General features: G+C 42.9%; 1 protein-coding gene and 1 non-coding gene across 5 annotated transcripts in view; both read left to right on the top strand.

Annotated features, from left to right (window-relative positions):
- The window catches only part of SMYD3 (SET and MYND domain containing 3), a 764262-nt gene that overhangs the window by 344881 nt on the left and 391688 nt on the right, over positions 1-27693 (top strand). The window lies entirely within an intron of this gene.
- On the top strand, positions 94-165 carry TRNAQ-UUG (transfer RNA glutamine (anticodon UUG)). The gene has a single exon. It is a non-coding gene; the product is annotated as a tRNA-Gln (tRNA).

Below are 27693 nucleotides of genomic sequence, written 5' to 3'. Positions count from 1 at the left end.
GAGTGAGCACTGGTGGCATTAACCCTCTAGGTTCTGGTCATTTTGCTGCTGAATTTCTGGTCAGAGATCTCTGCTAGGGAAGCCTAGGAACCTGGTTCTGTGGTGTAATGGTTAGCACTCTGGACTTTGAATCCAGTGATCTGAGTTCAAATCTCAGTAGAACCAGCTTGCTCCCTTGATGTGCTTCCTGCCTGGATGGGTGGCAGGTTGGTGGTCTGGGACCTGGTAGCTTGTGGGCAAGGCCCACCTTCCTCTGGTGGAGCCTGTCCCTTTTCCTAAGCGAGGGGCACGACAAGTCTCTCACTGGGGTTGTAGAGAGGCAGCAGCAAGGCGCCAGACTTCCATGCGTAGATCCTGAGGTGGTGCAGAGTCACTTGGAAGAACTGGATGCCTTTAAGTCGGCAGGCCCGGATGAGCTCCATCCGAGGGTGCTGAAGGCACTGGCCGACGTCATTGCAGAGCCACTGGCAGGAATATTCGAATGCTCGTGGCGCACAGGCCAAGTCCTGGAGGACTGGAAAAGGGCTAACGTGGTCCCCATTTTCAAAAATGGGAGGAAGGAGGACCCGGACAACTATAGGCCGGTCAGTCTCACCTCCATCCTTGGTAAAGTATTTGAAAAAATTATCAAGGCTCACATTTGTGAGAGCCCGGCAGGACAAATTATGCTGAGGGGAAACCAGCATGGGTTTGTGGCGGGCAGATCGTGCCTGACCAACCTAGTCTCTTTCTATGACCAGGTTACGAAACGCCTGGACACAGGAGGAGGGGTGGATGTCGTATACTTGGACTTCAGGAAGGCCTTCGATACGGTATCCCACCCCATACTGGTGAACAAATTAAGAGGCTGTGATGTGGATGACTGCACAGTCCGGTGGGTGGCGAATTGGCTAGAGGGTCGCACCCAAAGAGTCGTGGTAGATGGGTCGGTCTCGACCTGGAAGGGTGTGGGCAGTGGGGTCCCGCAGGGTTCGGTCCTTGGACCGATACTCTTTAATGTCTTCATCAGCGACTTGGACGTGGGAGTGAAATGTACTCTGTCCAAGTTTGCAGATGACACAAAGCTATGGGGAGAAGTGGACACGCCGGAGGGCAGGGAACAGCTGCAGGCAGACCTGGATAGGCTGGACAAGTGGGCAGAAAAGAACAGGATGCAGTTCAACAAGGAGAAATGCAAAGTGCTGCACCTAGGGAGGAAAAATGTCCAGCACACCTACAGCCTAGGGAATGACCTGCTGGGTGGCACAGAGGTGGAAAGGGATCTTGGAGTCCTAGTGGACTCCAAGTTGAACATGAGCCGGCAGTGTGACGAAGCCATCAGAAAAGCCAATGGCACTTTATCGTGCATCAGCAGATGCATGACAAATAGGTCCAGGGAGGTGATACTTCCCCTCTATAGGGCGTTGGTCAGACCGCAGTTGGAGTACTGCGTGCAATTCTGGGTGCCACACTTCAAGAAGGATGCGGATAACCTGGAGAGGGTCCAGAGAAGGGCAGCTCGTATGGTCAAGGGCCTGCAGACCAAGCCCTACGAGGAGAGACTAGAGAAACTGGACCTTTTCAGCCTCCGCAAGAGAAGGTTGAGAGGCGACCTTGTGGCTGCCTATAAGTTCATCATGGGGGCACAGAAGGGAATTGGTGAGGATTTATTCACCAAGGCGCCCCTGGGGGTTACAAGAAACAATGGCCACAAGCTAGCAGAGAGCAGATTTAGACTGGACATTAGGAAGAACTTCTTCACAGTTCGAGTGGCCAAGGTCTGGAACGGGCTCCCAAGGGAGGTGGTGCTCTCCCCTACCCTGGGGGTCTTCAAGAGGAGGTTAGACGAGTATCTAGCTGGGGTCATCTAGACCCAGCACTCTTTCCTGCTTATGCAGGGGGTCGGACTTGATGATCTATTGAGGTCCCTTCCGACCCTAACATCTATGAATCTATGTGAGGTTAATGCTGCCAGAGGTTATCCAGACCACAAGAAGTCCTGTGGCACAGGCTGGCCCATTAACCCAAGTGAGCTGGACAGCCCTGCACTAGATAACATTCCCTCCTTGTACATATGTGCCTTTGGGTCAGATTATGTCATTTGTCCTCCAGTTGAGTCATTCTTTACTCCAAAGCTGGGGCTGCCAGTTCAAAGATTACAAATGGTTCCTGGTTTTGTTCAGTGTATCAAGAGCTAACTCTTGGTCTCCAAGATGATTTTTACTTTAGCAAGATCAAACAGACAAACAAATTAACTACTCCGTGCCTTGGAACTTGCCTAAGTAACTCCAAAACCTCATATGCTAAAATCATAGGAGTAGTGTAAATAATTATAATTTACAGCTAGCAGTACTTCACCAGGTAGACTACATCTTGTACTCTGTGGTTCTATGTCACTTGGCATGGCATAACATAGATAGTGATTCAAATAATTTTTACTTCTGTTTTGGAGACTATTTCAGATAGAGACTTTATTTTGGGAGTGTGAATATGCAAAGCACCTATGATGGAGCTCTGATCTGGATTTTCATTTAATTGAATGTCCTCTTACTCATGTCTGGCACCATAAAGAAGGCTTTGAGTGGGTTTACATGTATATTGATTTAATTTGCACTCACTTTAAGCCCCCTTTATAATGGTAGAGTTGTATAAAGGGTCCTCAAGGAAAATCAGGTTCCTAGTATCTACACAAGGGCATTTGTCTTTTGTATAGGTTGAATATATATTCAGTAAGATCATTCAAATGCAAGGAATAAATGTGGGAAATCATGAAACAAAAAGCACCCATTAGAATTCACAGTCGGTAATTCTGAGGAGATGGGTGGTCCAGTAGATGAAGCATCAAGTCTAGGTTAAAGACAACCTGGCTTAAATTCCCCGCTGAGCCACCAACTTTGTGTGACCTTGGGCAAGTCATTTAATCTCTGAGTGCCTCAATTCTCCATCTGTGTAATTAGGTTAGTGGCAGTTCTGTACCTCCCAGAGCCATGTGAGAGTATTCATTACTATGGTAATGTGGGCCACATACATTTATCTATTTCAGCTACATATATTTATATTTACCTGGGCTAGGTGGAAACAAGCTCCATTTCTGATACCCAGATGTTGTGCCGTGTGAATTCTATTTACACAGCAACAAATTCATGGTCCAAGACATAATTCCCTCTGTGTATTTTAACTCCTTCATTTTCTTTTATCATTTGCAATGTCCTGTTGCTGAGACTTTAGTCTTGATCATCATCTTTGCGCCAAATATTGCAATAGTACCAGCATTCCATCCAGTGTCCCTAATTTCAAGCAGCAGTGACATTGTAAATAAACAGGTAGCTAGGACTATGATATATGGTGAAAATGCCATTAACCTTCCCTTTACAAGAATTGTATAATGAGTGCCTAACTTTCAGAGATTTAAAAGGTCCTTTTAATTTGGGGAGGGGTTTTCAAGACTTCCCAAAGAATTCAGGAGGACAATTCCCATTAACTTTCAGTGTGACTTGTCCTCCTTATTCTCCCTCTTTGCAGTTCCAAATATAGATTTTGCTTTAAAAATAAAAGGTGTTTTACAGAACACCAAGAGTGATATTTCGAATTGCGCCTCGCTCTTAAAGACACAGCACAACACTCAGAACCTAGGAAAGACATGGCTTTACATTGTAACTACACACTGTTCTACTCTTGGGCTTCTCTTAGACCTGGAAAGCTACAATCATAGTATAGACAGCTCTGGAGGACTAAGTTACAGCAGCCTACTTGAGCTACTGTAAAGATTGTGTTGCTTTCCAGAACATCCATGTGCAATAGCCTTGTTGTCACTCTTTGTACAGTATAAAAAGGCTAGAATTAGAAATTAGGATAAATGACATTTATAGGTATCCTTCAGAAGACTCATGCATCCTTAAGTCCCACTTTTGGGGTTTTATGCACACTTCTGAATTTCGCTTGAAGTGAATGAATGTGTTTTCTTGGGAGAAGAAAAATTCCAGTGAAAAAATGTTTGTTCTGGTTTTTAATGCTGCCTTGTGCCATGATCCCCAAAATGGGAGCAGCTGGGATGATAGAAGAGAATCAAAAAGCAGAATACATCATGCTCAGAAATGAAACAGGCAAAAATAAAATCAGTGCCTCAAACTGACCAATCTAGTTTTAATATCCTAAGTGAGCGAAAGGCAAGACACATACATCACAAATACTAAGTAGAAAATGAGATTGCCAAACCAGTTCCTGTATTGATCTTCAGTTGGTCTATGAACATAAGTTTTGTTTTGTTTGTTTGTTTGTTTGTTTTTTAAAGAATTGCATATGGTTTGTGTTTAGGTGGGGTGTGTGTGTGTGTATATATATATTTAAAGCAGGCTATCAAAATACACACGGCTATGGGCCATAACTACTTGCCCCTCATGGTTACATGCTCCACTGGTATGTGGAGTGAGTTACAGGCCATAGTGTCTCCTGCTGCATCATCCAATGTGCTTGATGACATGGAGTATAAATCCTGGCAGAACTCATTGCCTCCTTGTTATGGTTATTAGTATACTCTATTAAATGAATAATTAAAAAAAAAGAAATATGTTTTAGAGTAGGCACTACTTTATAAACAACGTGATGCAATGTCGTAGTGTATTGCTAGGATATTTGTATTGCTTTGTGGATGAGCTGGCCATATGCTAAGGGCTGCATTTAAACAAAAAATCAGTCCTGGAAAGACTAATTAGGAAAACAAAACTAACTTTGAATAAGCAGCCCATTAGCAAGGATATAATACAGCTTTCATAAGTTGATTAAACTGGAGTCTGGCTGTTAATGATTTTAACAAATGCCCTTTTAAGTGATGTATGATAAGTAAAAGCATAAAAGCAAAACAAAAAAAAAACCCACTGAGATTCTTTTTACCTCTTTCTTCAAAGGCAGACAAGAAAAGATAGACTTGAACAAAAAGGTTTAGAATTGGATGTGCCTCTGAACCTTTGCAAAGTCCAGAGGACATTTGGATATGGGATTTTAGCCTGAGCAAACTCCAATTCAGCAAATATAGCAGCTCTCATACCTTTCTTTTGTTCTGGTAACTATTATGGTAAAATTTACTGTCCTTTCCTTGCTAAATCCAAATGAGCTTAGTTTATTTAGAAAAAAAAATCCTATTTCATTTTATCCTCTATGTTTCTCTTACTGTCCCTTGTCTTTACCCCCAGATTTTTCTGCTCACGATCACCGTGGTTATCATTTTGCAGGTCTGATTGCCATTTTGCAGTCTTCCCTACATATGGGCCAATGCATGCATGCACTGGGAACAGACCATCAAACAGGTTGCCACTCAGATTGTCTTTCTATGTCTTCAAGCTTTGAATGTTTTCAGATTCAGTTCTAGCAAACCAAATTAATTTCTCAAGTTCAGTGGAGTTACACCAGGAAAGAATAGACCTATGATTTGCAATGAAATGTTGGCTTGAGCAGTAAAATTTCAATCTGAGTTTGTTTCTGTCTTTTAAACCTTTCCCACAAAAGGGAACAGTGTTCAGTTCTGGATTTCTTTATTTAATTCAGTAGTGAGAGAGGCACTGAGCACAGACTCCCCCCCGCCTCCCCCCTCCCCTGCCCAATTCAAAATATTCTTGATTTGTGATTCCAGTTTGGACTTTCCTCACATTACAGTGCTAATAGGACTGAGATGATGCAGGTGGAGGGCTGTAGAAATGCATGTATCCAAGACAGAACATGAATCACTCAAAGTTTTTCTTTTGGAAGTATTCGTCTCCCTGTTTGCCAGGGGGTGTTTTTGGTACATCAGCTGTTGTACCACCTCTTTAAATGGGTATATTTCCAACAGGCAAAAATGCAGTCATGAAATGAACAATGGCTCATGGTAAATTACATTGCCACTGTCTATGGAATGATGTTTTTTTATAAAGGATTTTAATGAAGACTGTAGTATGAATTCACTTTGTATTTTAAAGCATTCTGTGAAACTCATTTAAAATGTGTAGCAAATTAATGACTTTTCATTTGCATTAAATACTACCAGAAGGACAGTTGTTTATTATCCAACTGATATGCATAAAATAGTCCTATGATTCCTAGCAATGACATAGACCAATAAATTGCTCTCTGCCTTTAAAGTGTGTACTAAGTTAATACTTGAACTATGGCAAAACAAACTGTAATATACCAATGGTAGGAAGGTTTTAAGAACACTTAAAGCCACAAGGAAAAACATATAGATCATGTCATGCAGACTTAAAAAACATTCCTAGATGCTTTAAGGACTTTTAGTTTGGCACCAAATAACAGCAACTATATTAGTAGTTAACCTGTGGCTTAAATAAGACTAAAATAAGTTGCTGAACTTGGAGTGCTCAGTTGTCTTGAAGACAGACATAGTTTAGGATGAAGTGTATCATCCAGCAGAAATTATTTAGACCTCAAGTCAATACCTAAGCTTTCTCAGCGAAAGGGGTGAGTACTACGAACATTGCAAAGGTTGAATTGGTGCATTCACCAGCCACCCTAGCCACATCCCTGCTAAAGCCAGGTAAGCTTATACTTTTGGGTTGCGTGTGTGACTCTGAAGGCCCATCCTAACTGAGGGGAAGTTGCAACAGGAACAGCACATGTGGAAATAAAAGTTACTTAACAGTTCTCATGTGAGGCAGCAGAATTCAACTTGGCACTCTTGAATTGAGCTGCAATGTTGAGGAAGCTCAAAACATATCTTTGCCCTAGAGTCCCTAAACATTGTGACATGAACTTGGAGAGCAGATTTGCAGTCAATGACATTTTTTTACAGCTCTCTGCATTAGCAGTCACATTAAGTGGTATTTAAATAGGTCATAGGGCCTTGTGTGATCTTCTTCAATGTGGTGAAGATCATCCAGTGAAAGGCCCTTCTTACCCTACAAAGTTTCGAACCATAGGAGTGAACAAAATGGGATCCATGGAGATAGGGGATATACACTGTCCTAGTGCTTCCTGAGAATGAACCTTGCTCATTCTCTGCACTTCCAGCAGTTGGCCATCCAAAGGCAAATTCCTCAATGTGATTTTGAGTGGCTTGTGGCATTCAGTATTTCCCTTAATCTTAGTTCCCTGGACTGATGTGAAGACATGGCAGTCTCAGCTTTTACCAAATATACTTATGTACCAGCCATGTTTTCTATCAAAATTTGGCTGCCAGAAATTAGGGTACAGCCATTCCAAGGACCCTAACGCAAGTTGTAACCACGTTCAAATTTACATCTGTACTTCCCCAGATGAGACTGAATAAGGGTGGAACTAATCGAGTCTGTGGTACAGGTTTTCCTTATGGGTGAATTACCAACAAAACTCAGCTTTTAAGAGAAATATCTTTTGAACCTGTTTCTTAAGAGACTTGAGTGTAGCCAGTACACAACTAAGTTCTTTTTAAAAACTATTGAGGCAGTACTCAGTACGTGAACATGGCTATTATGCAAGTAAATACCGTATTCATTAAAGTTTTTAACCCTCCTAGTTGCAGAGAAGGCCGTAAAACATCAATTGAGAATCTTAAAGGTTTGGAAACCAGTAGTCAAAAGAAAGGAGCCCAAATTTATCAGTTCAGAAAGAAACTCTTGTGACTTTTAAAGTTAACTTAATTTGGAGGTAGAGTAATTTGTGATTTTTGAATGATTAATTGGTGCAGTACTGAAATTGGTACTTGTCTACTGAGAACAGGCTGCTATATACTTCCAGCTTTTGGAGTGGCCTCAAAAACAGCAAGGAAAAATTATGCTGAGGGGAAACCAGCATGGGTTCATAGCAGGTAGATCAAGCCTGACTAATCTAGTCTCTTTTTATGGCCAGGTTACAAAACACCTGGACGCAGGAGTAGGGGTACATGTTGTTTACTTAGACTTCAGGAAGGCCTTCGATACGGTATCCCACACCATACTGGTGAACAAGTTAAGAGGCTGTGACTAGGATGACTGCATGGTCCGGTGGGTGGCGAATTGGCTAGAGTGTCGTACCCAGAGAGTCGTAGTGGATGGGTCGGTATCGACCTGGAAGGATGTGGGTAGTGGGGTCCTGCAGGGTTTGGTCCTTGGACCGATACTCTTCATTGTCTTCATCAGCGACTTGGACGAGGGAGTGAAGTGTACGCTGTCCAAGTTTGCGGATGACACAAAACTGTGGGGAGAAGTGGACACGCCAGAGGGCAGGGAACAGCTACAAGCAGACCTGGACAGGTTGGACATATGGGCGGAAAACAACAGAATGCAATTCAACAATGAGAAATGCAAAGTGCTGCACCTAGGGAGGAAAAATGTCCAGCATACCTACTGCCTAGGAAATGACCTGCTTGGTGGCACGGAAGCGGAAAGGGATCTTGGAGTCCTAGTGGACTCCAAGATGAATATGAGTCGTCAGTGTGACGAAGTCATCAGAAAAGCTAACGGCACTTTATCGTGCATCAGCAGATGCATGACGAACAGAACCAAGGAGGTGATACTTCCCCTCTTTCGGGCGCTGGTCAGACTGCAGTTGGAGTACTGCATGCAAATTAAGGCACCGCACTTCAAGAGGGATGTGGATAACCTGGAGAGGGTCCAGAGAAGGGCCACTCGTATGGTTAAGGGCTTGCAGGCCAAGCCCTATGAGGAGAGACTAGGGCACCTGGACCTCTTCAGCCTCCACAAGAGAAGGTTGAGAGGCAACCTTGTGGCTGCCTATAAGTTCATCACGGGGGCACAGAAGGGAATTGGTGAGGCTTTACTCACCAAGGCGCCCCCGGGGGTTACAAGAAATAATGGCCACAAGCTAGCAGAGAGCAGATTTAGACTGGACATTAGGAATAACTTCTTCACAGTTAGAGTGGCCAAAGTCTGGAATAGGCTCCCAAGGGAGGTGGTGGGGTCTTCAAGAGGAGGTTAGATAGGCATCTAGCTGGGGTAATTTAAACCCAGCACTCTTTCCTTCCTATGCAGGGGGTCGGACTCGATGATCTATTGAGGTCCCTTCCGACCCTAACATCTGTGAATCTACCAGGTGTCAAGGTCAATGGTCTACCTAAGTCTAGCAGACCATTAAGCTAGCTGGGGAAAAAAACCTTATCTTTCTATGGCCAATAGTACATGGGGGAGTGAGGTGGTGAGCATCATGACCAGCAGCTTTTGACTCCCTAGCTCAATTTAATAGATACGTATTTACATCTTAGTCAAATGAGAGCAGGGCAATCTTTACCATGAATCTAAAGCTAGTCTTGAACTTGGGCCTCTCACTGTGAGAGAGAGAGCTTAACCATTCTGCTAACATGACCCATCAGGCAATCAGTGCTGGCCTGGAAACTCCAGGGCACCGCTGTCTCTACAAACCTCCTCCCCTGAGAGCAAGGTGATTGCTACAAACAATCTCCTTATGGATTCTCAGACAGATTTTGGAGCAGAGACATTAAACCATAAAATAGCTTACCTGTAAATTGGGTACAAAGAATATTGGGACTGTGTTCTGTTTCATGACTATTTAAGACTGTTATGAAGACGTGAACATACTGTCATACTTCACTGAGTCCCAGACTTATAAATCTGTAAGCTTAATTATCTTCAAGGTCATTTTCTTTAATCAGGCCAAGCTTGTAAATGTCAAACTGCCTGGGACTGTAGAATCTGCTCCTATTTTTTTATTATATGCCATTTTATCTTCCTTTGTGACAATGATTATGTCTTTCTTGGCTGTGATCAGTCAGAAAACTTGAAAGACTCTGCTCTTTCCAATTTAGGCAATATAGCAATACAGAAATAGCTATTAATTCTTTCATTCTTATGCAGCCAGAGTAGTCTTCTGATGTCTGAAGTCAAATATTTTTTACATATTATGAAGTGTAAACTATGAAAAAGTTCCCACTTTATAGATGAATGTTGTTGCTACCTATCAAACATAATTTTCTAGAACAAAATGGATAAATGCTATTGTAACATTGAAGCTATAGTATAGTAATAGCCTTTTTCACTTGATACACAGGACTGATGAAATGTATTTTTGATTTTATCTGACCTCTATGTTATTTATTGGAATTCACCCTGCAAAGTGAGAAATCTCCCTGCGCAACAGGTGAAGTTTAGGACTCTAAGACTGTACTGTATGTTGAATAGACCATTTGTGGTTACTTTCATGTGATGTATTAACTGCAAGGTGCCTATTAAAGTATGATGGGGATGGTTATGTGAAAATACAACAAGGAAACTCATTGAACAGGAAAAATATTTTTGTGTGGCAGAGAGAATCCAATATAGGGGTTAAATGCTGCTAACATTGGTTTAAAATTGAAAACACTTCAAATCATAAATATGGATATCTTGCTGTAGGAACAGTTTGCATTACATTATCCATAGCCAGATTTGCACATTCATCTGGTCTCAATAAAAGTGGCAAAAGGTGGAGTAAAACCCAGTGCCCTATTTGTGCACTCAGTTCTCACTATGTTTTCAAGTAAAGCACGCATAGTTTCAGATTAGTAAAATGTGTCCCTAAGTGTTCTCAGAGATTTCAGAGGCAAATTGTGAAGTTCTTTAGTACCTATTCCATACCAGAAACCTTGCAATATCAGCCTGCTAAACACAACCACCAGAATTTCTAAGGTAGGGGAGATGTTGGGGACTGAAAGACAGAAACAATGTGGTTCTTCAGTGGATAGAATAAAGAACTGAGTCAGGGAAACAAGGTTTTTCTATTGGCTTATCAACAGATCCCTTGTGTGACCTGGGGTGAAACTTCATTTCTTGTTTGTCTCTTTGTTCTCCCACCCTTTTCTACTTAGAATGCAAGCTCTTCTGGACTTGACACTATGTAACACCTACCATAGTGAAGCTTCTGTGGCTGAATCTCCGAATCTAATCAGGAGACCCTTTAATTTTTTCGAATTAAATTTGAACCTTCCAAATTGATTTGGAGAGATTCAGAAAGATTCAGAGATTCAGACATAGACACAGCTTTAAATGTTTTTTCTACGTACCTCAAGGTACCAGGCAGCTCATCAGCACAGCAGTGGTGGGGCGGATGGAGCGTCCCACACTAGCATGGGGGGCGGGGGGCGGCCCCCAGCGTGCTTGGCAGCAGACCCAAAAGTGGTCCAGAAGCATTTCTGGGTCTGTCGGGGAGTGCACCGGGGGGGCCCCCTTGCGCCCTGCCGGCTCGGCAACTGCTGCCTCCTGGGTCCGGGGGGGCACCTGTGGTCCCCCCACTGCTGATTGCTGAGCCCCCCTGTGTGCTCCCAGTTTTGGACCAGAAGTGTCTATTTAAAGTTGTGTCTGTGGCTGAATCGCTGATTCGCCGAATGAGCATTGAATCTTCAGATTCAGATTTGGCTGAATCGAATTGGGGACAGTGATCCACATCAACAGATCGAATCACTGTCCCCAATTCGGACCGAATCAAATATGGCCTGTTTCACACACCCTTAGTGAGTATTAATCTTGTTCCATATCAAAAGACAATCTGGATATGTTTAATAACCTGTGCTAGGACAGGTATCTCAGGATTGAAAGAGGAAAGTCCCTGTTCTCACCTAGATGCAGAGCCCCTTAAACACTAGGCATTAATCTGTGCATTTAGGGAATACCAACATTTTAAAGACCTGTGCTCTTTTAATCTGCATTGAATTTAGTATAATAAAAGGAACATTTTTTTTCTCCTTGGAGCATTTTTTAACCCTGATTCTTTCTTTCTTTGCAACAGTTATATAGGTGTGTGAAAGGACTGATTTTGTTAGGTCAAAAATATGACTTTCCTCAGAAGTTAAATCATCTGTTCCACATGTCTTGCTGAGAACTTTACTGTTGTCCCTTTGTGCTCTTTACATGAAGTAAAAAGCAAAAAGTTTAAACAAAAGCACCTTTATACCCTCTACAACATATACATTTTCTCCATGATTGCAGCTGAATTTTCTCCTTTTGTTCATGGCTGTTTGGTGTTTCTGTACAGTCAGGAAAGTGACATTTGCAATAGCTTTTAGGAATTAAGAACTAAATACTACATTTCCCACTTAGGTGATGTTTCCAGACTTTTTGCTTAAGTTAGGAGATCAGGATTTGGCATTCAGGAGTTGGTGGGTCTTGTGGATCACTTCAGGTCTGAGCCACCAGACCTGAGAAAAAAGTGTTTATAGGAAAACAGAGACAACATGGATGTTATTTTGGTCCATTAAAGCAATTGGGTAAGGACACACTTAACAATTAACATGTTTCAGACTCCTTTAAAATGTTTCAAATGGCCAGCTGGACACGTATACGAACCCTTGTAAAAGTTCTTAAAAGTGGCTGAAATGTTCCAAAATAACATTAAGGGTGTTGTTAGATATTAATTTTCCCACACATTAAATACCCTTAAGACAGTAGAATTTGCATGTTAAGGCAGGAAAAAACAGGTTGCATATTGTTTGAACAGCTCAGTGATGCCTCTGGGGGAGGATTAGCTCTAGCTGGTGATAGGCAGCTCTTGTTGCAGTAATGCCAGTTTGCTCCGTGGGGCAGTTTGCAGTCCTCCAGTATTCCAGGATGCACTACTCCCTGCTCCTCCCCCTTCACCCCATGGGGACAATCTGTTATCCAGAATTCTACGGCCCCAGACCAACAGAGACCCAGGGAAAACTGGACAGCCATGGGTGAGTGGGGAGCCACTGGAGAGCTGAAGAGCTGGGCAGGCACAGGACAGACAAACTTGGCAGCTCCTAGCCATGGCCTTGTTTGCCAGCCCTCTAAATGCATTGTATTTTAGAGGGGGGTATTAATCCTTAACATGCAACTCGTCACAGCACGTGCTAACTGTACCACCTAACATTTCTTGGAGATGGCATGTGCAAACTGATGTGTGTTACAACACCCTGAGTGCTGTTTTGGAGGGCTTCTCTTTGGGTTACCTGTGCCGGGGAGCACATGGGAACTGGGCTGGGCCTGGAGCTGGAGGCAAGTTTAACCCCTGCCCTCCCTGCCAGACTCCTGGGGCCACTGCCAGAGCTAAGCCTTTTACACCCAATGCTTTTGACCTTTGTGGAAATAAAAGAAAGCATTTGAATTCCAGCAGAGGACAGCATAGGTTTTGTAAGAAGTCTTGAGAAGGTCTGTGGAATAGTCAGGCATTTCAAGAAGGGGAGGAAGGAGGACCCGGGCAACTATAGGCCAGTCAGTCTCACCTTCATCCTTGGCAAAGTCTTTGAAAAAATTATCAAGGCTCACATATGCGAGAGCCCAGCAGGACAAATTATGCTGAGGGGAAACCAGCACGGGTTCGTGGCAGGCAGATCGTGCCTGACCAATCTAATCTCTTTTTATGACCAGGTTATGAAACGCCTGGACACAGGAGGAGGGGTGGATGTCGTATACTTAGACTTCAGGAAGGCCTTCGATACGGTATCCCACCCCATACTGGTAAACAAGTTAAGAGGCTGTGACTTGGATGACTACACAGTCCGGTGGGTGGCGAATTGGCTGGAGGGTCGCACCCAGAGAGTCGTGGTAGATGGGTCGGTTTCGACCTGGAAGGGTGTGGGCAGTGGGGTCCCGCAGGGCTCGGTCCTTGGACCGATACTCTTTAATGTCTTCATCAGTGACTTGGACGAGGGAGTCAAATGTACTCTGTCCAAGTTTGCAGATGACACAAAGCTATGGGGAGACGTGGACACGCCGGAGGGCAGGGAACAGCTGCAGGCAGACCTGGACAGGTTGGACACGTGGGCAGAAAACAACAGAATGCAGTTCAACAAGGAGAAATGCAAAGTGCTGCACCTAGGGAGGAAAAATGCAGGGGGTCGGACTCGATGATCTATTGAGGTCCCTTCCGACCCTAACATCTATGAATCTATGAATTAGAATTACAAATGGCCTAAAAGTTCTGTTTGTAAAACTAGTTCCTCAGATAGAGAGGGAGGGTGTGTGTGTGTGTGTGTGTGTGTGTGTGTGTGTAGGAAGAGCAAGCAGCGAGCTACTTCTTTTACTGGTTGGATAAATACTCCTTCCCTCATATCCTCAAAAAATTAACATCATCATGAGATGTACTACAAGGATCTGACTAGAACTGATTCAGCTAGCTACAAGAATTGAGGAGAGATGAGAAGTAGTGGTGCTACCAGCTGTGTGCCCAGACTGAGGTCCAGGCCCTAGCAGTACTGCAGGAAGAATGACAGGTGCAGCTGCACTTCCAGTCTGATTCTGCAGCTGCCAACTACACTGATTCTTTCATCATCCATGAATATACACCCAGGAGCATCCCTGTGACAGAATGGTGCCATTCCTGGGTTATTATTTAAGCATAGAATAGTAGAGGGACCCGATAAATCTGAAGCCACTGCCAAAAACAGTTACAGAGCCATACACCTCGGCTCTGTCTGTGCCTGTAGAGCAACAATTATGCAGCTGCAGTTAGGTTTAATGTTGAGGCTCTACCTCTAACTTTAAAAAAAATACTTCCTCAAGTGACTTTAATTACAAAGTCACCGGAGTCTTTGTCTTATGCTTCCACTACTGGGGAATGTCAGCAGGTACAGGGTTTTGATATTGACACAAATGACATTGGGAGTCTGACATGGCTGATTACCTTTGCAGTAAGAAGGTAGCTTCCCCAGACCATTCCAGAGTGTCATGAGACTTATGTGGCCAGCTCTGAGACAATTAACGAAGAAACGAAATTCTAATGGATGCTTATGTTAGGCTTTGCCCAGTCACTCTGATGTGTTTTCATTTCATTCTATATATTAAACTGAAAATCTTAAGTTAGTTTCATTTCAGACAGATGCCAGTGCATGGAATCAGTAAAATACAGACACAGGCAGTTAATTTAACAGCACTTGAACACAGTTATCCAATATGCCAGCAGCAAAGCTGATGTATGCTTTCAATTTATTATATTGAAAAGTAGTAGTAACTCTCAGGAACAACTGTATAGTCTTGCAAGCACCTCATTTAAAAATAACTTTCCTCTGAGTTCAAACTGAATTTCAATGTACACTGCTTGATGCATGAATAATCATTAGGGGGCGAATTTTCGTTCTGTTCTCACTTAGGCTTTTCACTACTTTGTCAATCTAGTGAAACCATCCACATTCTGTTTCCTGTCACTGCTTGATGACAGTCTCTGCTTTAAGGGATTGTTGCTAACCTCTTGTTTGTGTTTTGAAGTGCGCATTGGGTCTAACCTGCTTAAATTATTTGTAGTTATTGATGGCGGGTATCATATACACACTGATGGATGCATTATACCACAGCAAATGATAATTTGTGTATGCTTGAGTTTGTGTATGCTTTATTTTTGTGCACACATATTTGTAAACGTTTTCAAGTGCACAAGCTAGCATAAACTGAGACCTCAATTACAGTATAAATGTTTTGGGGTCAAATCAGAAACTCTCATTGACTTACTCAAGTTGGAGAAGTCAAGGTTGGATTCCCTTAGTTCTCTAAAGACCGCCTAGCTGCGTCCACACGTGCATGGACATTTGGTTCCCCAGGGACAACTAGCGGTGGTGCATCTTGTGCTGCCGACCCGGCTCTGGTTTTGAGCAGTGTGCGCTGCCCCCAGGTACACTGCTCTGCTTTTTTTTGTGAGGATTTTTTTTGACCCCCCCCCCACTGCTCCCTTGCAGCATGGAGAACAACTGTATGTGTGGTATATGGCGCTGCAGGCACATCTGTGGTGCCACATACTGCACAGCCGTGCTTGTCTGGACGCAGCCTGTCTTATAGTGTATCCTGTGTCTGAGAGTGACCAGTGCCAGTAGCTTCTGAGGAAGGTTCAAGGAACAGAATAATAAGGAAAAACTTGGCCATAAAGGCAGTTTCTTCCTAATTGCTGGGCACATTTACACAAGATGTTTACTGCACAATTGACTAATCAGCTGTGCAGTAAATGTTACACATTTATACATGCAGGACTATTAGGCCAGAGTAGATTAATTAACTCCACAGCAGGATAGTATTTGTGAATACAATTACTATCCTTCTGAGGAGTAAAAACTCTGCAGCAGCGTGCATGTAGGCACCACTGCAGCTGGCTGGAGCTTGAGGGTTTTTCACTGTGGGGACTGCCTGCCAGCTAGCCCCACTCTGAAGCACCCGCATGCCCCAGTCAGTCCCTGCACACGTGTTGAGCTGGGGGAAGCAGTCCGGGGCTGGCAGGCTGACTCCCCGGACCCCTGCCAGCCAGGGCTGCTCCAGCCCGGCTCAATGTGGTGTGCTGTGGGCACACATGCAGACATGCACATGGGAACAATACATTCCAGAGTGATAAGCTCAGAGTTTATACATGTGCATTATTACACACATGCAGACATACCCTCTGTCCATCAATGATTGACTTATGCCTTGAAATAAAAAGGTATGTATTCCTCCTTAGGGTTTTGGGTTTTTTTAGCCTAACATTTGTGCATGTTTTTATTATCTATGACCATGTGCAATCCTTTTTATTTCTTTTGTGTTTTCAAATTTTATAATTGTCCGCTGCAGAGTTCCACAAGTTTAATTATATACTGTGGAAAAGAAAAAAAATGCACTTTTCAGTTTGCATTCCTCAGGATTGCTCAGCTTATTTTCCACTACCGGAGAATTTTGTCCTTGCTGTGAAGTAAGGATTTCATCTCTGATTGTCTTTCACTAATGAGCAGCTGCTACATCCCTTGTACACTGGAAAGTAATGAGTTGCCTGCCTCAGTAATCCAACAGAGCCCATGCAACTTCTCCAAGAACTACGAACACTTGCTCTCAGGATGAGGTGTGCTGGACACGTTTGCCCTAGTGACCGTTTGCTGCATCTCTTTTGAAGAGTGGTAACCCAAAGTGTAAAGTCTAGCTGAAGATCTGATCCATTCTGCTCAGGGAATGCTATTGATCTATTCCAAGTATAAGCTGCTGGTCTGCTGAGATTTACAAATAGATAGAGTTCCCCAAAAGGGGGATTTCACTTCTAGTACTTTTTTAATGTTTCCCATTAAAATTAATCTTTTGCTGCTTTTGAGTTTTTCACAGTTTCCCATGATGAATGTGGCTGGATGCCAGACTGGTACACAACTTGCTGTAAAACAAGATTGGGCATAGTTCCAAATAGCTGGCAATTCCAAATATCTGAAAAACAGACACACAACCTTGCTACCAGCTGTCTGTCTGACAGATTGTCATCTTGGGTTATCAGAGCTTTGACCGCTAAGCAAGAGTTGCAAGGGATACAGATTAGAGATCCAGAGTGGTGTAGTAGTGCAGTCACACATGTGTATAGATGCCCATGGACAGGACATCATTCACTAAATTGATGAGAGGTATTTCTAAAAACTATTTAGACAAGGCACCTTAATATTTTATTCATCTTTTCTATTGGCATTTCTCTAATATGCATTACACCAGGACAAAATTAGTTTCCTCTAGTTGCCTGTTTCTATTTGAAAAGATTATTGACAGAGAAAGTAGGTGATCAAGTTTAATGCTACCACAGGAACATAGGCACTGTTTATTTGTGAATGTGGGAATTAACTTGATTCAGGGAAACAATTATACAGATTTAAAGTACAGAGTTGTTGAGTTTTGCTTAGTTTGCAACAGGGATGCAAATTTAGAAGACTGGCTTTAAGTTTCACAGGTGCAAATGATGTCACCGTTGAACATGTCTTGGTTTATATATGGCAGGAGCTGCGAGTGGCCATGGTTTCAAAACTAATGGGCAAAATATAATTTCCAGTAATTATGTCTATAGCAAAATATTATAATTATAGTGTCTTGGACCTTGAAATCCAACACTCCAGAAACTGATTGGTTTTAAAATCTGTACCTGGATCTGATCCAGGTTTTGAATGAAGGTCTCACTCTAATTGGGCAAACCCAAACAAAGAGACAAAAGAAAGTTGCAGAAGCTCCTATATATAGTGTCTGAAAGCTCCCGTATAAACTATACCAGTAAATTCATTGGTTGTTAGACAGATGGATTAGATTCAGTCCTTCTGATACAGGCATTAGGATTGATTGATTTTTTTTCCCTTTTTGGTGATTGATTTGTTTCAACAGCATTTTGAAAAGTTGTTGGTTTTCTTCTTCTGTTGTTTTTAGTTCAAATTAAATTCTTAAATTAAACCCATGCAAAATACTGTTCCCCTGTCATATTCCCATGTAGCACACAGCCTGGATTGCAGACAGTTGCCTGTTTCTTCCAGGACTAGTGCTTGTTTCATATGGACTTGTTGGCAGTCTTAAAAGCTACTGCATGGATATGAAAACTGGGTTACTTGGCCATCTTGTGAAAGCAGATGCTCCTCCAGGTGAAAGCTAAGGCAAATTGGCACAGCAGTCAAAGGGGAAACTTTCCATGACTGTTCTGAAAGTTTTATTTATTAGAGGGATAAAGAGAACACTTTAGCCATTGCCCACTATAAAATTCATATGTGTGCATAAAGAAAATGTGGGCAGGAAGGGGAAGGGACACTAAAACATGCACACTAGCAATTTTTCAACAGTAAATACAGTTCTCTGCTAGTATAATTTGGTACTCCTCAGTTGAAGTCAGTGGAGCTGCACCAATTTACACAGCTAAGGACGGGTTCACAAAAAGTTCAGTGTTTTCTACCTTACATTCCTTCTCTAGAGGTTTTTCTCTTCTAATTAGCTTTTGGCTTTCTATTTATATGTAACATTCAGATAAATAGAGAGAATAGTAATACAAAGCCTATAGAAAATACTGAAAGAATTGTTGAATACAGAGTAGAATAGTACTGATTCAGGCACATCAGGAATGTGTGCTCATCCAACAAGTAGCTGTCCTGATTTCACATCCAAATGCACCATTGCCTTTGTTATGTGCCCCTAGTTTCCTTTCTTAGAGAGAGAGCCAAATTACTGTTAAGTTTACATCTCAGTCACTGCTTCCAGGGCCATCAGTGAGTCACCACACTTGCTTTCTGCCCCAAAGATTTTTCAGTGATATAGACACTTCACACAAGAGATATCTTTGCTTGCCTTTAAGCCCATTTATATTAAAGCCGAGGATTGAAGTGACATTGTATTTCATGTCCCAATGATAGTTAACCTGCTTGAACAATTGTGCATTCCCTGCTCAGGCAGAATGCCTAGGAAAACCTGTAAGAAATGAGGAATACAGGATTGTGCTCCAAAAGAGAATTTAAGGCTTTCACTATCTGTTGAATTTGTGTTTTGCTATTGACCTTAGTGGAAACAGGGTTTGTCTCTTTATTTGTGCTTTCTTTTTACTGTTGACGAGACAGGTTGCCCTTTCTTTTAGGAAACAAAGCAGAAGCTAGTGTTACGTGGAATTACTTTTCTGATGCTGTAAAAGGAAGAAATGTTTTCTGAATCTAAAGTTTTCTCTTGGGGGTGGTACTGAAAGGTGACGTAAACTTCCTATTCCTTTCCAGCGATAGAAACGCTAGAATGATTCGCCCTTAAAAGCAGATAACTGGCCATTTTTCCAAAGAAAATCAAAATGCTAACTGTGCTATTTTACATATCAAGACAATTTTCTTTTCCTACAGTGACAGTTTATGGATGTGCTTAGCTCAGTGTTAGATCCATAAGCTACAAATCAAGAAAAAAGCTGTTTCATCTTATACCAACGATGCAAAAGTTGTAGGAGGATAATCTGTGTATTCTACCCCTCCATCTTCAAGAGTAGCAGTATTCAAGAGGAGATTCTTCACTTGGGAATCCATCTTGCACACAATTGCCCATGGATAGTGGCTTCTCTAATTCATCCAAGGATTATGCACACCTTGTCAATTTTCACTGAGCTCTCTTTTGCTCTTGATACAGAACGTAACTCCCATTCATGATAAAAGCACTTTTAGGTGTTACTTATCCAGGGAAAAATATAATCCCATTACATGGGATAATTTAAGGGTTTAAAAGCAAATCCTGCCCCTTATCAGAGGGAGCTACTTAAATTAAGCAGGAATGGTGGCTGCCTTGCATTCCCCCGGAGCCATATGGCTGTTGCAATGGATAGTTCTGGGGGATTGCTTTACCACAGCTAACATATTGCTGATTGAGGCTAGCAGGCTGGTAACTTGGACACGCTTACTGTACAGATCGTTTCCCCTCAAAAATGATGTAGTAGCCAGGTCCCTAGAACTATCTGGAAGGATCTTTCCCAGCTCTCTGCATGAGGTAGGAGGAGTGCCCTATATGCTCCTGTTTCTCCGATTCATAGAGTAGGGGACTGTCTAGAAGTATGTTGTTACAATCCACTTCAAGATGAATCAGAAATCTGTATGCAGAAGTATTACATTGGAGTATCTTGCAGATCTGTGACATTTCCCTGATGGGATGGAGAGATTTCTCTAAGCCTTTAGATGGATTTCAGTGATTTCTTTATTTAACATTTCTCTTGGAGGCAGCTCCGCAGATGGGATCTTTTATGTATATTTTTTCATGATTCTGCATGTGAGAGATCACATTGAGATGGAAATTGAGTGTACAGAATGTTTCAGTAATATCAGCTATATGTATTTAATTGACAGGCTTTGTATATAGATTGTGATGATAATATTCACGTATTGTAAGAAAAGGGATAGTATTGTACTGCATTAAAGAGTCCTAGATGTGATCTGATAGTTAAGACTGAGATGCCATTTCAAGTTAAAACTCTCATTTTCTAACAGGTATAATTTTCTAAAAAAGAAAGAAAATATAGGTTGAATGTCTTCTGTATGGCTTTAACTTCTAGATCTTTTTTTTAAAGCAGTATTTGAAAAAATCCATTCATCCATTTCTTGAAGTTGTCTGAGGTTGAAAAAATACTGTTTGGGGATAGTTAAAAAAACTTTAGTGCTTTTGTCAGGTAAAAAACAGCCCTCCTGACAAACTCGCTCATGTGAGGAAATGGAGATGAGTTAGAATTGACACCTTGGATATGACCCTTTTTGTTCAGCTGCATTCAGATCTGATCTTTCCCTCCTGCACAGCATTGTCACAAATGGACACAGTCTGCTTTCAATGCTGTTGATGTCTCAAGATTTTCTTTCGTCAAAAAGGGAGAAACTCTGTGTGCCCCCTGCCATTTAGCATCAAAATCCGACGCATGTAGATTTCAAGATTTTAATGGTCTTCCAACACCAAACTTGAATGATAGCCCAGATTTGGTGTTGAACTTCAAACCGTAGCCTAAACTGAATCCTGACATGCTGTTGTCATTTTATATAACAATAAATGTAATAATTTTTAGCATGGTGCCTTTAAAGCAAGTGCAAAACTTGTCAGCTAGTGTATATTAGTTACACCAATTCCATTAATATCAATGGAATGATATACTGCTACTTCTCTTGAGGACTTGGCCCCAACATTTGCAAGTGTATATGCATTATCTGTTCCATGCATGTTTAAGTGCTTTTCTTACTTGGGGCTATGAAGCACATAAGGGTTCATGTGTGTTAATTGAGGAATACTGTTTGGTTATATTCCTTTAGGACAGGGCTGAAAACCCATGGGCTCCACCTGGCTGCCACTATTCCAACCCCGTCCCTCCTGCCACTCTCTCTCCCAGCCCTTTCCGTCACCCTTGCCACTGTTGCTCCTGCCACAGCAGCTGGGTTCTTCAGGCCTCTGGTACTCTGGCCCATGTGGTATGTGGCCTTCACTGCCTGGAAGTTATACAGTCCTGCTTTAGGAGAAATACCTGTGAAAATGTTTCCTTCTGCCTCCAACCAAAATTGCATAGCTGTTTTTCTAAGATCAGGAATAAAACTATCAAAAAGACTGTAGCAACTAAAAGCCCTTTGCTCAGAGATTAGAGCTAGTTGCCCACCTTGCAAGACACATACTTGCTTGGGAATTAGGCCTTCTTCCTAAACTTCCAGGGAGATGGGAAGTTTTAGGTAGGAAAGCAGACTGGTCATTGTGCTAACTAGTGGTCACCACACCCAAAGGAACTGAACCTAGTTTGGCCTTCTGGTTGAGTATGATTGGTACATATGACCCAGTCCAAGAATGGGAAAATCATAGGATTTTTACCTGGGGAGGGGGAAAGTGTAAAGCTCTGTACTTGTTGGTGTGCAGCTAAGGAGATGAGATATACACAGTTAATTTAGTAGACATCAGAGATTATGATTGTCATTATTATTGTTTGTAGTAATAGATACTGTGCAAACATCTGGTGAAGGGAGGGGTACACTAACAAGTGACTATGAGCTAAAGATAGGGGAGGCTTTGCATCATGTCAGCTGTTCTGGTGTAACTGCCCTTGAGCATGGTTTTCTGGCAGTAAAGGGAAGCTAAGCCATATTAATTTACCCCTCAGGCAGGAGCAGATCCTGGAGTTGGTGGGGGGGAAGGGGGAGTTGGAGGAGGTGTGTGCAGCATGTGGTGTGTAGCACATGCTCAGCGACCTCCCTCAGCTCACTGACTTATTGACCTTGCTATAACCTCCACTTTGGTGCAGCTTTGGGACCTAGGGGATGAATGCTGCTGCTGTTCACCTCCCCACCACCTTGTCTAGCATGAAATGTGGTGGCAGGGGAAAGATGGGCAAGTGGTGGCAGTGTTCACCTCCTGGGTACTGTTGCAAAGCAGCAATTCTAGCAGGGTCATGCTAACTAGAGCTCACTGTACATGTGCCACAGGGCCAAAAGTAGATGTGACCATTTCTCCCCACTGACCCTCCTGGATCCACCCATGCCCTCACGATACGAGCTGCTCTGTGCTAGCCTTTCATCTGTTCTGTGACCGGAGCTTGCACATAGGCAGTTACCACTGAGTAGATGAATTGACGTAAAACCCTGGCCTTCATTACTTTACAGCGACTTGTCCAGGCTATAAGAGAGTTCCTGCACTGCAGTTGTTTATGGTCTAATTGAAGGCAGGATGTAATTGAGAGTGAAACTAGCGGTCAGAAAGGAATCAGGGAAAAGATGAGGGCCATAAGGATTTACAAGACTTTTAAGCAGGTTCAGGCAAGAGCTGAAAACCTAAGTGTCGCATATGAGATTTGTATTATATTCTGTCTAAACCAGTGGTTCCCAGCCTTTTCAGACTCAAGGCACCTTTGTTAGACTCAAAACACCACTCTATGTTGGATCCCCATTTAAAAAAATGATGCATTTATTAGAGTTGCTCCAATATATCAGTCCATTTTGTATCAGCATATCAGATAAAAGGAAAATTGGCATTATTGGCAATCAGCTTTTTTTGGCCAACGTGGCCGATAATGTCACTGGTAAATGCCATGTGCATACCGCATGCACATGGCCAGGAATGCAGCTGGGCAGCTTGGAGAGCAGCATCTGGCCGGTAAGTCTGGGGGGGAAGGAGGACAGATTGAGGGACCCCCTGGTGAGGGAGGGAGAAGGGCAGGGGTAGGGAATGGAGCTGAAGGCAGCTCATCCAAGGTGGGGGCAGCTCCCCACCACTGCGTGCAACCCTGGGGGAGGCATGGGGGGCACGTGCCCCCCCGGATATGTTCATGGGGCGAGGGCAAGCTGCCTGCTGTGGACTGAGAGCCAGGGGTTGTGCTGGCCTCTTCCTGGCAGGGGGGGCTGGGCTGGGGCTGCACTTGGGGCAGGTGGTGGCAGCGCTGGGAGGGGGGTACAGGGTTACTACAGCAAACTTTGGGGTAGCTATAGCCCACCCCGTAGCCCCCTCCTCCCAGTGCTGTTGCCTCCTGCCCCCACCCCAAACTCTGCCCCAGCCCAGCCCTCCCACCAGGAAGAGGCAGACATACCCCCTGGCTCCAGCCTGTAGCGGACAGCCTGTCCTTACCCCATGCACAGGTCTGGGGGGCACATGCCCCCCATGCCTTCCCCAGGGTGCACACAGAGGCGGGAGCCACCTCTCCTCCCCATTCCCATCTCCCATGACCCCCAGATGAGCTACCCACTGCTGCGTCCCGTGCCTGCCCCAGCCTTACTCCCTCCCTCAACATGGGGACCCCGGTCTGCCCCCCCATCCCCCTTCCCTCCTCCACGTCCCTTCTCCCTCACAGACTTACTGTCTGGACACTGCTCTCTGAGCTGCCAGGCTGTATATCGGCAATTGGATCGGTATCAGCTGATATGGCTGGTTAATAATTGGCCATTGGTATTGGCCAAAAAAAATCTGTATCAGTGCACCGCTGGTATTTACTTATTACAGTGCTTAACTACTTGCAGAGGAACCAGGCAGTGGGGACAAGGGAATGTGCTGGCAGAGAGAACCTGAGCTTGCCCGTATCTGCTTATCTCCTCACACCTTCTGTATCACCTTTCAAAGAATCTCACAGCACCCTGGTTGAAATTTGCTGGTATGGAACATTTCTCATGATAAACTTTACTTTCCATCCTTTTGAGCATTCACTAACAGTATCTGCAGAGTTGTGTCATGACCTAAGAAGCTCTAGCCAACCAATCCCAACATGGCAAAGGTTAGTCCTTGTTCAGAATAATTTCTTCTTATCTTTTGTGCATCACATCATTGCTTACAGGTCTCACCTAGGCCTACTCCTGACAGAAAAAGGTGGATGATTTTAGAGCTCAACAGAAGCCTGTATTGCCTTTTGACATCGAGGTCCTCAGTTCGATTACTTGCTGGAATGAATTCCTCACAAATAGGGATAATCCTTTATTTAATGTTTTACTCAGTTACCTGCCTGTGTTCTGTATGAGCCACACTAGGCTTTGCAGTTTGTCTGCCTAATCTGGTAGAATGTACTTAGTCATAAAAAACTGTTTCTTTATGGTGATAGTCTCATTCACTGTCCCTATTTTTCAAAGGAACTTCATTTCTTGTGGAAGATGTCAGGCTGACTGCATGGTTGACTACCGTCCATAGAAACTAGTGCATAGTGGCAGATGCCTCTGACTGAGACCTGACCTAGAAAGTTCATTGCATTTATGAGCCAGAGATGCCCATTGAAGTATTTATTATTTAAGGGCTAAATGATTATTTAGTCAGCCAAGATAGGGTTTTTTTATTACAGATTGAAGCCAATTAGAACCTCCCTTTCAAACACCCTAAAACTCTCTGGATCCATGCTATTTTGTTTGTCCTTGTTGAAATAAAGAACCAAACCCCTTCTGAAAGCCTTTACCTTGGGCTCTAGTTCTAGGTGTCCCCCGGCCCCCAGATTTGTGAATAAATCACCTCCTATCTGAACACTGACAATGCATAATGGGTGCAGCAATATGAACTGAATTATATTGCTACAAATGACATTGTTTCAAGAGGAGAGAGTAGGCTGCAATACAGCAAAGATGGCCCTAGCTGATCTTAGCATCATAAACACAAATGTAAAGAGCTCTTTTCCTATACATAGTTCTTGCAGGTGAGATTAAAAAGCATGGCAACCTTTAATGATATGCTTTCACACACTTCAACCTCCTTTGCCATGGAAGATGGAACTGACTCTGTGACATTGCCATGTGAACTGTACATTGAGATCGACTGTGATCACCTTCTTTATGGGAATTTGTACCTTAATCCATGGGTATTCCCAAGTAGTCAGTGCAATTACTGGAGGAGTAGGGGCTCCTCTGCCCTGTAAAGTGATAAGTGCTTTGGGCTTGATCTATTTTTCTCTGAATGGTCCTATTAGACTACCTATATTCTTAAAATTAAGCTCAGCTTAATTGTTTACTGGAGCAGGGTTGGAGTGTTTGTCACATTTTGGCATCAAGCCTTGAGGAAGTACTGATTGTGAGTAAAGACATCAAAACCTAGTCCTCAGTTCTTTGATTGCATCCACAAACTGTCCATTAGTGTAGGGTGAAATCACTGTCTCCACTGAAATCAATAGCAGAATGCCTATCAAATTCAGTGGAGCCAGAATTTCCACACATTTATTCTTTCACTGCAAGCTATAAAAATACAGTCAAGACAAATGTGTTGGGGAAAACTGGAAAGGTAAAGAATAGTCTTGCTGTTTGCATATTTTAGTAGGATTTGTATAATTTGTTTTAATTTCCCCCCATTTTTAAGGCGTCAGAATATTTTAATGACTTATTTTTTAGGGCAGGGAGTGGGCATGACCTAGCTTCATTTAGCTAAGAATCTACCAATTTATGATTCTGGCTGAATGAGTAATTTAGGATGAGCTATTAGTATTTTTTTTCCTACTTTGTCTTCTTCAATACAGTATATGCAAAAGACTGGAGATTAGAAAACTTGTTATTTGATAAAAATTTCCATCAATAATCAAGGGTTTTCAGCCTTAATGTTCTCTTGTACTGCATGTGTAACCTAGTGTGTTCAGCATTTTACTCTTTTTTTCTGAAAGTCCAGTGTTTGATAGTTTCAGCTCAGACTATCTTCTTTTGCAGAATGCTGTCTCTTCCTATAACTAGAATCTTTAAAATACTCAACTGGCAATGCTTATTATAGTTGCTTATTTGGACCAGGCAAATAGCAGAATAAAAGGTTTATAAATTATGTGTTTTATGTTTGAGCTATCCTCAAAGGACTGAAATTTGCTTTGGGGAAAAGCAAAAGGCCAAGTAATAACATTTTCTTTTTTAAAGCACTGCCAGGAACTTAATTTCAGAGAGCTTTTTTTTTTATTATTATTAAATTTCTCAGCCTTCCTTTCAAGCACTTTATTAAGAACACGGCTCATTTATTTGGGTGGGATGAAGGTGGAAAGCAAGCTCATTAATTCATATTGTAGCCTAAGTATAATGTTCATATTGGCACCGATTTCATTTTTCTAATACATTGTCATTGTAAAAGGTTGATTTTAATATGGAAACTTTGAGGAAGGGAGGGGCAGTAGGGGCTTTGTTCCTCCACCACTTTGTAGCATGGCTTTTATGCTGAAATGTGTAGGATTTGGGGGATTTAAAAATGGTTCTCCTACAGCTTGTGAAAGTGCCCCAGCTTTGTCCTTTTGTCAGAGAAAACAATGGAAAATTGGAGTAAATGTTTTCTTGTTAGTTATGGAGCAGACAGAGCCTTCAGGACAAGCCCTGAGTAAAGGATGATGCAGAGCTGCTCCATGAGGAGCTAGAGGAAGGAACTGAGGATTCATGGTTATAATTCCATCTCTGCTGTCCTTTGCTCCAAGAGGAGGAAGTAAGTTAATGCAGCACTTGAAAGGGTGTAGATTTAGGATGGCCATTGGTCCTGTTTTATACTGGGCCATCCTGTTTTTAAACCCTTTGTCCCCTGTCCAGTCCTAAATGAGGAACAGACTGCAAAGTGTCCTGTTTTTCAATTCATTGTTGGAAACGTGTCAATAATTTGTCCTCGTGATTCTATTGACTGTGCCCAGAGGTAGGGTGGTGCACAGCCAGGAGGAACAGGGTTCTCAGCCAGGAAGGGAGGGAGGGAGGTAGTCTTGTTGTGGTGGCCCCGCTTCTTGCTGCTGATTGGCCAAGGGGCCCAGTGGCCCCACCCCTCACTGCTGATTGGTTGAGGGGGGTGGTCCCACCCCTCACCACTAATTGGCTGAGAGGTCCTGCCTCTTATCAAGGGAATGACCTGTATTCTGGGGATGTGTCAAGTGGCCACCCTGTGCAGATTGCTTCCCTTCACTCCCAGTACCAGGTCAGCGTCCCTGACCTGTGAATGCAAGTGAAAGAGAACATAGCTGGTTTCCATCCCACCTTACTCACTCATTCCCTGGAGAAGTAACTGGAGCTCAGGGTATTTGAAACACCCAAACTAAAATGTATCCAAGTCTCCAACCATTTGGGTTGGTCTAATAAAAGATATCAAATTCACTCAAGGAACCTTGTCTGCCTATGTCTTTAGACCAACACAGCTACAACCCAAACCCCTGTAAGTCTACATGTTTCATACAGCCTTATTCTTCACTGTTCCTCCA

Source organism: Alligator mississippiensis, chromosome 1, assembly GCF_030867095.1.
Source record: "Alligator mississippiensis isolate rAllMis1 chromosome 1, rAllMis1, whole genome shotgun sequence".
Lineage (NCBI taxonomy): Eukaryota > Metazoa > Chordata > Crocodylia > Alligatoridae > Alligator > Alligator mississippiensis.
Note: the sequence above shows the minus strand (reverse complement) of the source record. Positions and strands in the feature narration are given on the sequence as shown.